At 45.4% G+C, this 16891-nt stretch overlaps 1 protein-coding gene and 1 long non-coding RNA gene across 14 annotated transcripts in view; one reads left to right on the plus strand and one right to left on the minus strand.

Moving 5' to 3' along the window:
* LOC148385953 (RNA-binding protein Musashi homolog 2) overlaps window positions 1-16891 on the minus strand; it is a 202373-nt gene that overhangs the window by 107633 nt on the left and 77849 nt on the right. The window lies entirely within an intron of this gene.
* LOC148385956 (uncharacterized) lies at window positions 4034-4712 on the plus strand. The gene is made up of 2 exons (XR_015863270.1): window positions 4034-4261; window positions 4366-4712. It is a non-coding gene; the product is annotated as an uncharacterized LOC148385956 (long non-coding RNA).

The raw sequence follows: 16891 nt of genomic DNA on the forward strand, positions 1-16891 counted from the left end.
TGATGTTTTAGCCATCATTCTGGCAATTTTCCTAATGGATAATTTCATGGAAAAAATGTGTCACAAAGCATGTATCAAACATGGCTGACAGATGATGGCTCAAAGACTCCATCAAGTACACTCTTGTCAGTGCTTTGGCTCATATTTGAAAACGCTCGTTTAAAACTACCTCTGACCCTTTAATAGAAATTTGAACATCACTTTGAAGGTCACACTTTCCTGAATGAATGGGACCCCGAGTGTGGTGCGGTGCTTGGTCCCACGTTTGGCCTTCCACAGTCATATCCACATACTTGAACTCCATATGTTTGAGGATGTTGGCCTTGGCCTTGTCCATCAATCTTCTTGTCTTCCTTTTCCAGGCTACAGGAACTTGCCATTATGGAGTCATTTTATGAATAGGGCCCTCTGCTACTCTCTCACCGAGTGCCTCCTCTTTCTGTCAGAATAGAGTATGCCTGCAAGCCACCTACAAACTACAGTGCCGGCCGGTGCTTTCCCTCATTCTCCCGTGTGAAAGCTCAGCCAGGGAAATATTTTGCTTTCAAGCTAAAATAGTATTTGGAGAGGTGAGCAATCCTTAAGCCCCAGAGCAAACAGTTTAACACAGAGGACCTATTTAAAATGATTTTCTTCCTCCCTGCAAAGCCGATCTGATTTTTCTCATGCGCGCACAAGTGCGCACGGACACGCGCTCATATTTGCAGTAGATTTCACAAAATGATGCGCTTAATGTAAAAATAGCTACAGGCGGAAATGCGGAAGAGGCAATAAAGGTCAAAAGATACGATGATATGTTCAGGGACTCTGTGTAAAAATATTGAAGTTCTTTACATGATTTGTTGGTTAAGCACAATGAAAAATGGAAAAAAAATCTGCCCTTTTCTCTTCGAAGAAAAGCAACAATTGTCTGGAAATAAAACAAGTCTGGAAGAGAGCATTCAATTCTAGGTGGTTTGCTCTTTTTTTGAGAGCTGTGAATCTAAATGTGGCCTTGAATCTCAGTCAGCGCTGAGATTACTCGAGAGCAGAAATGACATGTGTTTCTATTGTGCCTTTTGCAGCTGGCTTTGAACCACCAGTTATTTAACTGTATCGGTGAGGCAATGGAAATGACTCACTGGCAGCTGGTGTCGAGGTTTAGATGACGTGCAAATCAACAGGTGAACATGGAGTGATCTGCTGGTCGAACAAAATTCAAATTTATTTTCTATACAATGGTCACTATTGCTAGTGCTTCACTTACATTAGTCTCAAGCTTAGAGGACATTTCAATGATTTGTCATTTCTCCCAAGATTTGAAGAGGCTGAGCACTGATAGAAAACTTTTCATCTGTTCATACAAAACACTTTCATCTGTTATTTGGTGATAGCCTGTCTCTCTTTGTGAGCACAACTATGGGAGGCCCGATTTGAATATGGTTACACATCCTTCTATTTATTAAAGCTTGGATTAACATGACAGGAAGTTTTGTCTGGGGGCTCTTTAAGATGGCTCAGAGAGGCAATCTGGTGACAGTAATAGGATCCAGCTAATATACTTGACTGATGCTCCTTTCCCAGTGTTATAAAGCAGAACAATGGGAGTCGGGTTCTGGGAGTGAATACATTGTGTTTGGTAATAGTGTGTGTATCCATGTGTGTATTTGGAGGACTAATCAGCCAGAATACCATCACTTAGCAAATATACGGGCTGAGGACATAAAAATACTAAAAGGTCACAGAGCAATTCCATCAGGACATCTATTCTACAATTAACTGAATAGACAAAGGATCTGACGTTGCAGAGTGCAAGAGGAATATTTTAGCTCTGTGTCTCTGAGTTAGTAGAGATTTGTTAAAGGTTGCCTTTGAATATATGGAAATTGTTCGAATTGTCTTTCTTTTTCTATGTCGTTTGATTCAAAAAGAAAATTAATTACTGGGGACATTTAAAAGGATAAACTGCCCAACTTTATTTTCATTGTTGCGGCCCATTGCGGCAAAAAAGCTTGCCTTCAGTTACCATTTGAAAAAAGAATTCACAATACTTTAAGGGGTTGTTTCATTTGTAGACAGGATGTATACAATATATTATTTTTTTATTCATTTTAGGTAATAGTCATCTGCAAAGGTCGAATAGCAAACCTATTAATGGCTTTATCTAGTACCGTATTTTTCGGACTACAAGTCGCTCCGGAATATACGTTGCATCAGCCATAAAATGCACAATGAAGTGAAAAAAACCATATATGAGTCGCACCGGAGTATGAGTCGCATTTTGGGGGAAATTTATTCGACAAAATCCAACACCAAGAACAGACATGAACAAGCAACAACAGGCTAAATGATACGGTATGCTAACGTGACCCAAACACAAACGAAGAGCTGAGAACGGGCCTGCCGTAACATTAACAGTTATCCAAATAACTATAACATAAATAACACCTTTATCAAATCATCTGTGTCACTCCAAATCATTAAATCCATCGATCGTCCTTTACGTCGCGTGTGTGCCGCGCCACTGACGTCGAAGCAGTTCAAATTATTCCACAGGCCCATATAATTATAAACAATTTTATCAAACAATCTCTGTCACTCCAAGTCATTAAATCTCATGATCGAATCCTGTGTCCTTTATGTAAACAACCACCGCGTGTGCGCCGCGCCGCTGACGTCAGCTACAGTTCAAATTGCAGTAATCCCTTGCTACATCGCGGTTCGTTTATCACAGTTTTACTACATCGCGGATTTTTTAATTTTGAAGATTTGTGAATAATTTCACATATAAGTCGCCCCCCCACCCAAACTATGAAAAAAAAAACGGGATTTATAGTCTGATAAATACGGTAGTTATATAAAATTCATTGACTTGGCAATTTTAGTCATATGTGACATTTGTCACCTTCATTATAATGCAATTTGAATATTTGAACAAATAAAATACCCACAGTGGTTCCATAGTTAGATGTTGGAACCACATTGGTGTATCATTTCATGGGCGGCACTGAACTTGACTTGCCAAAATAAATTCAGTCCCAACAAACAAAAACTTTCACATCACATAGAGAAGAGACTTGGGAGTGGGGTTAGCAGATCAAATCGGCATCTGTTTCACAGATAGAAGGGAATCTGTGCATCTCCCCCAAACCTCTCAATACTAATTAACAATCTACTGATAGCGGCCAAATGCCAACAGTCATTAGCGCCCACACCAAGCAAGAACACAGATGTAGATGTGCATGCACTCAATTGTAGACATGCGGCCATCCGGACCAAACCATCTGTGGATAAGATATTAGATGACAAAATGTCTATTCCCAAACCCTAGCAGGAAACAGGGAGCCATTGTGCAATCTGATCTGTCGTTGGAATGGTGGCACCGTTTAACACGTGGCTTGCACTTAAGCTTAAAGAAATGGATGACAACTTCAATTTCGGGATAGCATTGGACCTCTGACTCGTTCACCCATAGCGCAATTTGCATGCGCTCAAGCAGCGTGCACAGTAAACGGATCCGACAGTTATCTTTGATTTTATTTACAAAGCGATTTCGGCAGTGGCAGCGGCTGCATCTGAAAAGATCCGCCAACCGCTTGAGTTCCTGGTGCGATTTCTCTCTGGCTGAATCTGTCACTGTGCGCCTTGGTGACAGGGTCAGATAGAGAGAGTAAAGTGGTGAGAGGTGAGACAGTGTGAGCAGATGAGGGTCACTCCGTGTGGAGGCCCTCAGCATGACACCCATCACGGCTACCCAGACAGACGCCAAATAATGCCACCCACAATGGCTCTGCATGGGAGGGAACCCAGAAACCATATGGAGGCCAGAAGCCAATGCACCCGCCAGGAGAAGACTGACATTTCAGTCTGGCAGTTGTTCATCAAACTGAGCAGTCATTAATGTCCATTAACCAAATATTTAATGATTGTGCAAAGTGCCAATCACATAACCGTGGTTACACAACTTCGTTGCACGTACTCTACGATGTCACCCGCTCTCAGGAGCGCACTTAAATTTGTCTCGCCTTCCCGCCTCCATTTTATGACAGTGACACACATCTTGCTCTGATCACTATGTCAACACGCAGCTCGCAGGAACGCAGCCCATCTGCAACGCGCACTTCATACCAACAGATTGAACGACGCGCGCTTTAAGCAGGTTTTCCGACAAAATCACACCGCCTTCACCTGACGAGGTAACATGGTGCAAGCCGGCTTCCGTAACAGCTACCCGTATACAGGCCGTCCTCCCAGGCCAGACTGTGTAATTTACGAGCAGCAGGTAGGAGATCAAAGCTGGTGCTGACAGACTTGGCAAACACAAAGATTTATTCAACTCATCACTGTTTTCTTGGTGGCGCTCCGTCCATGATGGCGGTTTATTAGTTGTCAGTGGGCCAGGTCGGAGGCTCTGCGGTTGTCCGCCGCCGGATTCAAACTTCTACGGGCGACGTGATGACAGGATACGAGGCACTCTGTGGTTACAGCGTGGAATTCCAATGTGAATGGCACTGGCCGCTGCCATCTCCCCCTCTTGCTCTCGTTTGTCATCTCTCCTCCCTCCCCTCTCCCCTAGTGTTTGTCAGGGCTGGTGATTAGCTGTCACCCTCTGCACAAGCAGATAACACCCCACACAGCCTGTTTCCCCTCTGGGAGCATGCACACACGTAAAACGCACAAATAAAAGCACAAGTGTGTGTGTACACGCATGCGCACTTGATAAAATAAAAACAGTATCATCTGCTGTGTATTCATTTAGTGAAATGCACTTATCCGTGACGTCTGCGGTAACTGGATGCTATTTAGATCTTATCAATCTTGACTGTGATTAATGTTCTGTGTGTCGATTCTAATTGCAATTCCTTTCTTTTCAACAAATCTAAGATACAATAAACAGTTTTTTGGCAACGTTACTCTGCATCTTTCTGAGCGCAATTTGAGTTGGCTGCAAGAGCTGATTTTGAGACATTATGACTTGGCATTCGCCAACCCAGCTGCAGCTGTTGAACTGCCATTGCCGCATAATTCTTGCTCAACTGCTTTTTTCCTGCTGGTTAAACTTCAAGGGCTACTTCAATAGTTCTCACAATCTTGGGACACGGTTGCTCTCTTGACAAGCTTAGTTCAAATTGTTATTCCTCACAATTTCAGTCGGAATAAAAATCATGGACATTTTGCAAGGACTATTAATGCAGCAGTTAATATATCTTCAAGCTGCAGAGGTTTGGTGAGATCACTTCTTTCTCGCACTCCATAACACACTGCTTTATCATATTTATAGCATTTGCCTTAGGTTGAAGACTACTTTTGAGTCATTTATCAAAAAAATTACCATGTGGCTTGGTTGGCAAAAGTAAAGAAAAGGTATAAACAAAACGCAAGAGTTGTTAAAATGTCACAGGTCTGGGAGAGTCATTTAAAATTTTCAACGGGTTGGGTGATGTTGGCTATTTCCAAATCAAATGCGCAGAGCCAGACAACATTCTACCTCAGTGGCAGGTGCCCCAGCAGCTGGACATGGTGCATAAGGATAAATGATCTTTTATTTATTTATCTTTTAATGAAATGAATGGATGCATATCAAGTCATCTAGGAAAGCTGAAACAGATTAACTGGTTATATTTAGAGTTAGTGTAACTTGTGCCCTACCCCATTATTTTCAGCAACTGGTGGAGACCGTAGTGAGTGTCCTTGATTAACAACCTGATCTCATGGAGTAAGTTATATAACAATACAACACAATTTGCCACATGCTATGTTGATGATATTGTGACTTGCGGCCAAAGCCATACTCCCGTGGCATATCAACTGAATCAAGCATATGTGTTTTATTATTTAAAAGGACACAATGTGTTTCAACGCCAAAGCAAAAATAACACTGGCATGTAGTACATAAATACACATGAGCTGCATCATATTTCATTTGATCAAGAGGTTGGGAGAGCCCATGACCTGCTTCGCAGAATGGCGTCATCAATTCCCTTATGCGTTAACATTAGACTAACATGGCAGGGAAAGTCCACATTAATTCCCCCACTTGTGTCGTTTCTACTGTCACAACGACAAAAAGGATTGTAATGTACCAGATAAATACACAGCATGGATTTATCTTTTACCCCTAAGCAGCTTGGTTCTGGAAACCCTTGAACAATGTTGGCTAATCATAGCATTTGAAATATTTCAATGTGTCCTCTTGCAACAGTCAAGAACAAGAGGTGATTTCTTAGGACGTGACAGGCCTGTTATGGGAATATAATAGAAAATGGAGGTAATGGGAGAGCAAAGGGCTGAAGCTGCCATGAAACAGAGAGGAGGCAGAGAGAAAAGAGCACACTGGGAGCACAATAAAGACAGCAAGACAAATACAGACAACCAAAGACACGGGCAGATCGTGCCCCTGCCTGTGTGTACACATGGCATATCATGAGTCGGAGCACAGAAAGACCAACACATTGAGATAAGACCTTTTATTCAGGCTCGCTTTTCAAGGCTAAATCGTCAACATAGTTTCATGTACATTGTTATTCACAACTTGAAACACCTGAGTTTTCCCTACGGGGATCATTAACCGGTAATCTTATTGTGTCTTATCGTTCCCATATGCGTCCGGGAGATTTCAAGAGTGTTTCTTTTCTTTGTAAGATAAGGTTCCATCTTGCCACACTAACCCATTGCCCAGAGGGAAAATTGTTGTCACCTAATAATCAGCCTTCACTTACCAGAAATTTCTTCCCCCGAGCATCTCATCTTTTCATCAATTCGGCAGGTATGTCCAGTTCTTGGCAACAAAGTATGATGACAACTGTTTCCACTGGCTTACAGGCACTCAGATAGCAACGTATACAATTGCATTCGAGACTTGCAGAAGGCAGCTCTTGCGGCAAAACTTTCAACGCAGTCAGGCTGATTTTGTCTTGCGCCTGATCTTTTAAATCAATATGTTGAGCCAAATAATGACAAGTGAAAATGAAATAATTAAGATTTGGAAGCAACATCACATGGCAAATATGGTCATCTGTCATCAGTTCTCCACCTAAACAAGGAAAAAGGACTCAAGGGATAAGACTGAGGGTGTGACTGCGACCAGACAGCAAAATAATCGACGTAATCCGAATTGAAGCCCTCAAAGCTTTTATAGATTAACAGCATAGATTTTTTCCCTCTCGCCGTTTCTACCTGGCTTAGGTTTAATTCAACTCAATTACCGTATTTGCCGGTGTATTGGTCGACCTTTTTCGATCCAAAATCGACCCAAAAAGAATCGACCTCGATTTATACACCGAGTCATAAAATTTAACTTCGTATTCATCGCTTCAAATGTGATGGTAACCAAGGCCGTTTCTCATGCATCTCATTGTGCGTTGCACTTAGAAAATTTGAACCGGGCGGCGTGCGCGAGTGCGCGGCCCGCTGGAAGTCGAATGAGGCTCCGCGATTTCATCCGCGGTGGTTATAAAGTGCCGATCCGCTCGGCGGGAGCTATTTTCGGCAACTTGGCGCGTGCGCACGGCCTCCCGGATGTGCCGGGCGGCGTGCGCGAGCTCGCCGGCCGCTGGAAGTCGAATGAGGCTCCGCGATCTCCTCCGCGGTGCTTATAAACAGCCGATTCGCTCGGCGGGAGCTATTTTCTGCCACTTGGCGCGTGCGCACGGCCTCCCGGATGTGCCGGGCGACGTGCGCGAGCTCGCCGGCCGCTGGAAGTCGAATGAGGCTCCGCGATTTCATCCACGGTGCTTATAAAGTGCCGATCCGCTCGGCGGGAGCTATTTTCGGCCACTTGGCGCGTGCGCACGGCCTCCCGGATGTGCCGGGCGGCGTGCGCGAGCTCGCCGACCGCTGGAAGTCGAATGAGGCTCCGCGATCTCCTCCGCGGTGCTTATAAACAGCCGATCCGCTAGGCGGGAGCTATTTTCGGCCACTTGGCGCGTGCGTACAGCCTCCCGGATGTGCCGGGCGGCGTGCGCGAGCTCGCCGGCCGCTGGAAGTCGAATGAGGCTCCGCGATCTCCTCCCGGTGCTTATAAAGAGCCGATACACTCGGCGGGAGCTATTTCCGGCCACTTGGCGCGTGCGCACGCCCTCCCGGTGGTGCCAGGCGGCGTGCGCGAGTGCGCTGGCCGCTGGAAGTCGAATGAGGCTCCGTGATCTCCTCCGCGGTGCTTATAAAGTGCCGATCCGCTCGGCTTGAAGCTATTTCCGGCCTCCCGGTGGTGCCGGGCGGCGTGCGCGAGCTCGCCGGCCGCTGGAAGTCGAATGAGGCTCCGCGATCTCCTCCGCGGTGCTTATAAATAGCCGATCCACTCGGCTGGAGCTATTTCCGGCCACTGCGCATGCGCACGGCCTCCCGGAATTTGAACACATTTCGTCAATAAATTTCGCATATTTCTGATTGAATTTTGAAGTTTAATATAATGCAACAATTGAGCTCGACTTATACAAAGGATATATTATAAAATCGTAAATTTCCGTCGAATTTTAGGGGGTCGACTTATACACCGAGTCGACTTATACACCGGCAAATACAGTAAATCAACCTCAGAGTTCCTAGAGAACACAGTCATTCATCTTTGAGCCGAGCTACTTCAGATGAGCAAACAACAACAAAACAAAAGCACTCCTTCGCGGCTTTTTCTCCGCAGGCGCCATGAGGGCAGTTTGAGCAATCATACACCTAAAATTAACAGCTGCAAACACCTTTAATAGATGACCTGGACTCACTACTATGTCAGAAAATGTGGTCAATTTATTTGCATTCTTTATTTATTTATTTTACTCTCTTATCAGTCCAAACGCAGTGTCAAATCCCAAAAGTCATCCCTGAGACCAAAATGCACCCTGGGGTAAAATGCTACAAGCGCACCACAGCTTTTATGTTGACAAAAATCAACGCAATAATCAGCGAGAGCAAAAACATCAACAAGGGTTTGTCCTTGAGTGACAGTCGGTGGATAGAAACCTCAGTCAGCTTCATCAGGAGTGCATGAAACAGCTGGCGAAATGAACATCTTTCCAACGGATACATATTTCATGAGTTATGGACTCACCGTTGACAATTTAGCCCTGAATAATATATTCATCAAACCTGCATCAACTAATGAATAGCTTGCTCATGTGAAAAGAAGAAAGCGGATGGCCAATAGGTAAAGTAGAATTAGAATTAATGAGCGGTTGTGAAAGCTCAAATAATCGATTGAATGCCGCTCAGAAAAAGCAGGAGCATTTCCGTTCTCCGCCTAACCTTTGTCTTTGCTCAAAGTTCACCCCCCCATTCATGAATGGAAGAGAGGTTCTATAGTCGTCTTCATGATTGTAGATTTCACAGATGTGTAAATGATGTTATGTGAGGCGTACTGAGTGAAGCTTTGATCAGCTATTCCACAAAGCGGGCTGTACAACAAAAAGCGAGAAAATCCTGAGCTCAGGCAAGCCTTGTATCATGTAAAAACTCTCTGTCTCTGTGATCCGCTGCTGATCTGCAAGCACTCCCAGCTGTGAAAGGAGCTGCCCACACCTACACGGTAGATGTGCCCCTGAGACAAAAACACAGACGGGAAAAAGGTTGCTCTTCCACTGCTATCCAGTGCAACGCAGTTATTGTCGCTGTGCGTACTGTGAAAGCTGCTGCATCCAAACAAAATTAATCTAGAATCAGGAAAATGTCAATAAAATCCAGCCGAGTTAAAAGCTTCAATGACACCCGTACAATAAAACAAATCTCTACATGCTTTTATTGTAAATTCACACCACCAGAAGTAGTCAAATCAAAATTAAGAACAATCTGAGTTTTTATGTGTTTTATTCCCACCCCCACAGGGACTTAAATGCTGTTATTAGACCGTAAAACATTTTTACAAGCATTGTGTCATTTACACAACATACCATAAGTGTCACACCAAATATATTCTCCTGGATATTTTCTGTTGGATTTGCATGTCGGTCATACACTTCAAACTAGAGGTGCTAGATAAAGTCAAGCACAAGTCATTTGTAATTCAAAGGCCACTTTTGCTTCAGAGCAGATGGCCCTCTTTTTTAATTAATAACGCGCGCAAAACTGTGGCGACGAGTTGATTTTTCATTCGTCTCAAGATTTAAAACGTGCTGAATTGTTACTAAAAGGTGACCTGTGCACGCTGCAGACGCTTGGACTGAGAGAATTGTATTCGATTCATCAGTATAAAATCCAATCTATCATGGCAGTCACATTTTTTATTCATTGCACATCAAAATGAGACAACACCGCTCAATGTTTGTTTGTCTAAATTATTAATGACGGGCTCAAATTATTCAAATTTTTCCATAGCATGAATGCAAATACAAAGTCTTTGAAATAGGAGGGATGGTCATATATCTAAAATTTAACTCTTTTGATCATTTTGTATTTCAGCTTTTAACCGGCAGTTGATATGAGCAAGTACAACTAAGGAAACCTAGTTTGAACATGGCTGCACTTCAAATAAGAAAGCCGAAACCGAAACGGTGGAACTCAAGTGGAATTTCTGCGAAGCTCATTACCTGTAGGTCAGTTTTCTCATCAAATGTGACCAATGACAACTGGCAGTCACTACACTGCCCATCATTTGCTGTTCATGACACAGCTGCGGCACATCGCTTCACGCTCAAATTACTTTTGGTTCAATAAATAAAAGTTTCAAGTCCAGTCAGGTGTTAGATTGCAAGTATTACACTCTAATTCAAACACATTTGTCTGTTGTGACATTTAAATGGCAAGGATGAGCGCTTCGGTAGCTTGCAGTCTACCGGCTTCCAAAACACTTGAATTTGTTTTTCAAAATATAAATTACATCAGGGATGTTTTTTATGATTCGAACATAATGATCATGTTTGAAAAAAACAACAACGGTGGATTTAGTTTGTGCAACATGATATCAATCATTTCAGCTTGAGCAGGCAGACTCAAGACCAAGCCTGGTTCCATTCACTCGACATTCACTGCTCACGAAGCATATCGTAGTATTTAGACAGCTTTAGCAAAATGCCACAGCCTAATATGTGCTGGCTAATTTTCCAAAAGGTTTGATGTGGACAATCTATCTGAATGTTCTGGTTGGGCGCATGGCCTGATAGGATGGCATCCCATTAGCTCAGTCAGACTGCAGGGCCCCACTATTAACATTAGAATGTGTTGTCGAGCAGAACAAAGTGGAGCAGAGCTTCATCTTGCCATATTCATGTTCTTTCCTGTCTTATTGTGGACAATGTGATGATAGCATTGATACAAGCCAATCACAAGTGTAAAATGCCTCGCAATTAGAGCGTTGGGGGTATTAGTATTTTCATAACGCCCCCCCCTTCCATATCGGGGTTGGTAATCAGTTGTTTCAAACTGTTTAATTACAGCTTGGCAATACATGCTTACCTTATTGTTGCATCAATTATATTAAAGAGCTGCTTTCAAGAGGTTGCAGCGTTTGCATGTGATACTACCGAGATTTTACAAGGGCTGAGTGACAGGGACTTCTTAAGGACTTCATTTTACAAATACAGCAATAAAGACAAGCTGCCACACACCACGTCTCGCCACACAGCGAGCTGTAAGCACTTTTGCATAATTGCAATAAAAACGTATATTGGCCTGACAGATTGAATTCAGGCTTGGTAATTGCAGCATAAACAATGTGGTTGACTGTCACATGGCTACAGTGCCACAAGGCTGCCAACAATCCAGATATTTTTTTTCTAGTGTCTACTATCATATTAAAGGGATCCACAGCCTGCCGTGTAATCACTGTAATTATGTGGTGAGCATGTGTTACCTGTGGGCTAGCATGCGTAACACACATTCACACGCGTGGACTGGAGCAGACGTTTATTTAATTAATTTATTTATTTATTTTAATCCATGACCTGCCAGTCAAAATCCGTGCGAGCGAGGTTGATGACTATTTTTTCCCCATTATTTTAATAACTTACCAATAAGACTGTCCAAATATCAAAACCTAAAATGTCTATCTAGTCGTTGTAGTTGGTAGGTCTAAGCAACATTTTCCTGAGCTCATTTGACTTGATATTGGCATTTTCTTTTCAATTGCTTTTGCCATTTTGCATACTCTATAAAAGTGGCAGCAAAGTCACACAAACCAAAATATCTAGCCGCCCCTTGGCACCCCTGAAGAAACCAAAACTGTACTGCCTCATCTGTTTATTAGCACAAGCAAAGTTTTCATGATGTTGTGGCTGCAAAGAAGATTTGTTTGGCACTTGCCAAACTGTTTAAAATGTGCATTCATGCCACCTATACAAGAACAAGAACATGAATGTACAGCATGAGGAGTCAAATTGTGTCAGTCCGCCCTGTAAATACAGATTAGTCAAAAGATCCGACAACTGAGATGGAAATTAAGCACTGCTTCCTAATTGGAGCGAGTGCCTTGCTAACGCCTAGCCTTTTGATGACACATCCGTTTTCTTTACCAGCCACTCACCATGGTGCCTGTGCCCATGCCCATCAATATAAACCACCTGTATTGTCAACCCCCTTATATTGACAGCACCACCACAGCAGCCCATCAAGCACCTCCCTCCACTTTTGAGGCTTTCTTTCTCGCTTCACTTCCTCCTCCTCTCAACCAGGAAAAGCGCCACATGCTACCACGCCAAGTCGATGTACATCTCTTGTCTCCCTTGTGCGACCCATATCAAACATACTGTGCTCATTCCTCACCGTTGAGCCTTGCACACACATCATATCAGAGTTGTAAATAGAGAGGAGCTTAAATGACAACAGCCCTTCTTCCGTAGGGATTTAAGAAAGAGAAAGGGACTGATTTGTGCAAAAGAGGGCTGGCAAAGATAAAATGTCAGGCTATGGGTCTAAATTCCACATGAATGCCCTTCCCTTTAGTGTGCATTATGACGGCAATGGACCATATCATAGTATTTGTTTTGCTTTAGAGCTGTCCCTGGTGATTTATGTTCCCTGAGGACAAATATATCATGTCACTATACAAGCAATGTTTCTGTCACAGCCAACACGGGGGGGGCTGAATATGAGAGATTTGTGTACATCTGCGACTGAGAGTGTAGCTGGGTAATGACACACTTGTGGCAGTGCCAGTGTGTGACCGCTGGCCCCCCGACTAGGGAGCAGCGCCTGCAAAGGTTACCCAGCGGAGTGGCTTTTGTATGGTAATGTGACCTCCAGCTCCCGAAGGAGTCCAAACACCTGGCCAGCACCCCCCTCCGGGCTCATAGCCCTGACACATTAACTGTTTTCCCTGATAAGAACGTTGCGGCGGTTAAGCAATCTCTTGGTAATGTTGTCATTTAAGTCAATTTCCAATAGTGGTTATTATGTTCTTCAGTTTCCACTAGTGGTTATTATGTTCTAACAGACTGAATGGCAGATGTTCTTACGCTGACAAAGACAGGACTATTCATATTCATGAGTGTACTTATGCATGTCACTTTTTTCAGGAGCAATAAAAAGATGTCAATTTTCTATTATCTTGCGCTATTTCTATACAGATATTGAATCTGAATGGGGGGAAGATGGACGACAACCTTCACGCGGTCTTCCCTGTGAGTAGCAAGGTCATGGCGCAAGTCCCGCTTGTGAAACTAATGTCGCCAAACAAACGCAGAGCCGGCAGACTGAGGAACGGTGGACGGGCAGTCATCCCGACCGTCGGAAACCGAGGCCTGTTGGTGCTTCAACTTAATGTCGAGGGCCTTACCACCGCCAAACTCGAAGTTCTTCGGCACCTGGCCGACTCCAATGGGGCTGCGGTCCTGCTCCTACAAGAGACGCACTGCACGACCAACAACATCCTCAAAATTCCTGGGTTTCATCTCGCCGGGTCCATCAACACCAAGCAACACGGTGTGGCAACCTTCGTCCGCACTGGAATAAGCTGGGCGGCCTGTAGCCAATCCCCACCAGGCTCCAACATCGAGTGGCTGGTTACTAAAATCCAGGAAACCTCAGTCATCAATGTCTACAAGCCCCCACCATCGGAGCTAACCACAACGTCACTCCCATCTGTAACTGCACCCGCAATCTATGCATGTGATTTCAACTGCCAGCACACAGACTGGGGGTACAACCATTCAACTTCTAGCGAAGTGGCGCTGTGCGAATGGGCCTCCAACACTGATGCCCTGCTACTGTACGACCCCAAGGAACCCCCAACCTTCTTCTCTGCACGCTGGAACACCACCACCAACCCGGACCTGGCCTTCGCCATCTGCCGCAGCAACGACCCAAGACCGGAAAGGCGTGTTCTTGACAGGTTCCCTCGCTCACACCACCGACCTTCCATCATCAAAGTTCCATCACTGGTGGAACTGGTGCCAGAGAAGCCTGTGAAGAGATGGAACTTCCGAAAAGCCAACTGGGAGTCGTATACTGAGGAGACGGAAAAGAGGTTTGCCGGCCTGCCAGACCCAGAGTCCACAGATGTGGAAGCAGCCTATGCAGCCTACTGCCAGGTCCTCCTGCGTGCGGCAAAGAAGACCATCCCACGTGGGTACAACAGGAACTACATCCCAGGCTGGGATGGGGAGTGTAGCCGCCTCCTGAGGGAACACCAGAGAGCCAGCTCCAGAGAAGTGGAGGACGCAACGGCAGCAGCACTGCTCGAAAAGCTGGACACCACCCGCAAGTCGAGATGGACAGAAGTCATTGAATCAATCGACTTCACCCATTCAAGGCGCAAATCCCTGGGCCGTGACATCATTCACTGAGTTCGTCATCCACCAGGGCCCAACAACATCTAGATGGCTTAAAGCTTTCTTCACATCATGCTACCGGAGATTAAAGCTCCCGAAGATCTGGCGTAGGGCCTCTGTGATAGCTCTGCTGAAGCCAAACAAAGATGCGGAGGACCCCAAGTTATACAGGCCCATCTCACTGCTGAGTGTCCCATTTAAGATCTTGGAAAGAATGATACACAGCCGCATAGAGCCAGTGGTGGACTCACAACTCCCACGGGAACAAGTTGGTTTCCGTCACGGAAGGTCAACAGCAGACCAGATTACCCTACTCCCCCAAGACATCGAGAACAGCTTCCAGGATGAGGAGAAAGCTGGAGTGGTATACGTACCTGGACTTAACTGCCGCATTTGACACGGTGTGGCACCGGGGACTCCACCTGAAGCTGCTGAGGACCATGCCGGACCGGCACGTGGTGCAGTTCATTACGGAGACGCTTTCCAACCGCAGCTTTACTCTCGTAACCAGCAGTGGGCAGTGCAGTAGGCTCCGTAGACTGAGGAGCGGGGTATCGCAAGGGTCAATTCTCTCACACTATTTAACATCTATATATACGACATACCGGACACAGCATCCAGAAAGTATGGCTATGCAGACGCCCTTGCCATCATGCTGAGTCAACCAACGTGGAAGGCGACGGAAGACGGCCTGAATGAAGACATGCGCACTATGGCAGCATACCTTCAAAAATGGCGTCTCCAGCTCAGCGTTGGAAAGACTGTTGGTGCATCATACCATCAGCACCAAGGAAGCAAGGAGAGAACTGGCAGTGAGCATTGAGGGCAAACGCCTGGAGGTTCAACAAGCCCCGAAGTACCTCGGCGTGCGTCTGGATTGGACCCTATCCTTCAAACAACACCTGAAGGCAAAGGTGACATCCAGGGTTGCACTGATCTGCCGCCTTGCTGGAACAACGTCGGGAGCCTCTGCTAAGAGCTTGCGGATATCAACCCAAGCGCTGGTCTTCTCTGCAGCAGAGTACTGCGCTCCAGTTTGGAACAGGCAATGGATGTGGCAATTAACAACACCCTCCGAACTATAACAGGATGCCTGAAACCCACCCCTGTGTCCCTCCTGCCTGTCCTCGCGGGAATAGCGCCGGCCAACCTTCGGCGAGAGGCTGCACCCTCGTTCTCGCCAGGAAGGCAAAAAATAACAACTGGCACATCCTGCACAACAATACAACAACTCCAGCTCCACCAAGCAGACTCAAGGCACCCCTACAACATGGCAGCACAAGAGATGCTCAATTCCATCCCTGAAGACATCTCCTGAGATGGCTGACTGGCAGCAGCTTGGAAGCAGGAGTGGGAGGCAGCTGGCCCCTCCCTCTCTTTCTCTCTTCTTCAGCTTGTCCCGCTGTAGGACGTTGCCTCTTGAACCTTCCTGCGAAACAGCACTCTGTCTTCTGCTTTTCTGCCAGCTTCTGTTGTTGTCGTCCCCAACCAGTCCTGTATGTCTTGCTCCCATCTTCTTGTCTTGCTCCCCCATCCACCGTTATATCTGAGAACCAGGAGACGGCGCCATAGGAGGAGACAAACTACCTCGCCAGCAGTGGACCACACTGAACCAAACTGGTGTTGGGCGCTTCAACACGTCTATGCGGCAGTGGGGACTAACGGACAGTGCGGCATGTGAGTGCGGAGACCCCGAGCAGACAGCCGACCACATCATCAACACCTGCCCCCTATATAGACCACCCTCGGAGGCCGGCCTCTTTGACCTGGGACCAGAGATGCTGGTGTGGCTCCACGACACCAAGTTGGAGCTCTGATGTTACACGAGAGAGAGAGAGAATCTAAATGGCCATGTGTCAGACCAGTATGCCTTTTTTCCCAGGTTGTAAAACGGCCACAAGAGGGCAGCCAATACCGGTATGGACACTCTCCGGGCCGGCTATTTTAAAATAAGGTCGATCTCGGAACCGATACCTGGTATCAATACTCGCCGATCCTTAGTTTTTAACCACATTTTCATTGGGTATTTTGTTACATAATAGAGATAATTTCATGATGTTGAAGTCATCGTAAAGCAGAAATATAAAGGCAATGTGCTGCTGTTAATCACTGACGTAAACAAAAAACAAATGTTCAAGCATTGTTGCGTCATAGATTAAGGAGGGCCTTCTTGGATGCCTGCACGTTAGTTCGGTGCACTGCTATGAAAATCGGAATATTTT

This window comes from Syngnathus floridae, chromosome 15 (assembly GCF_059516105.1).
Source record: "Syngnathus floridae isolate MCC-2025c chromosome 15, RoL_Sflo_1.0, whole genome shotgun sequence".
In the NCBI taxonomy this organism is placed as follows: domain Eukaryota; kingdom Metazoa; phylum Chordata; class Actinopteri; order Syngnathiformes; family Syngnathidae; genus Syngnathus; species Syngnathus floridae.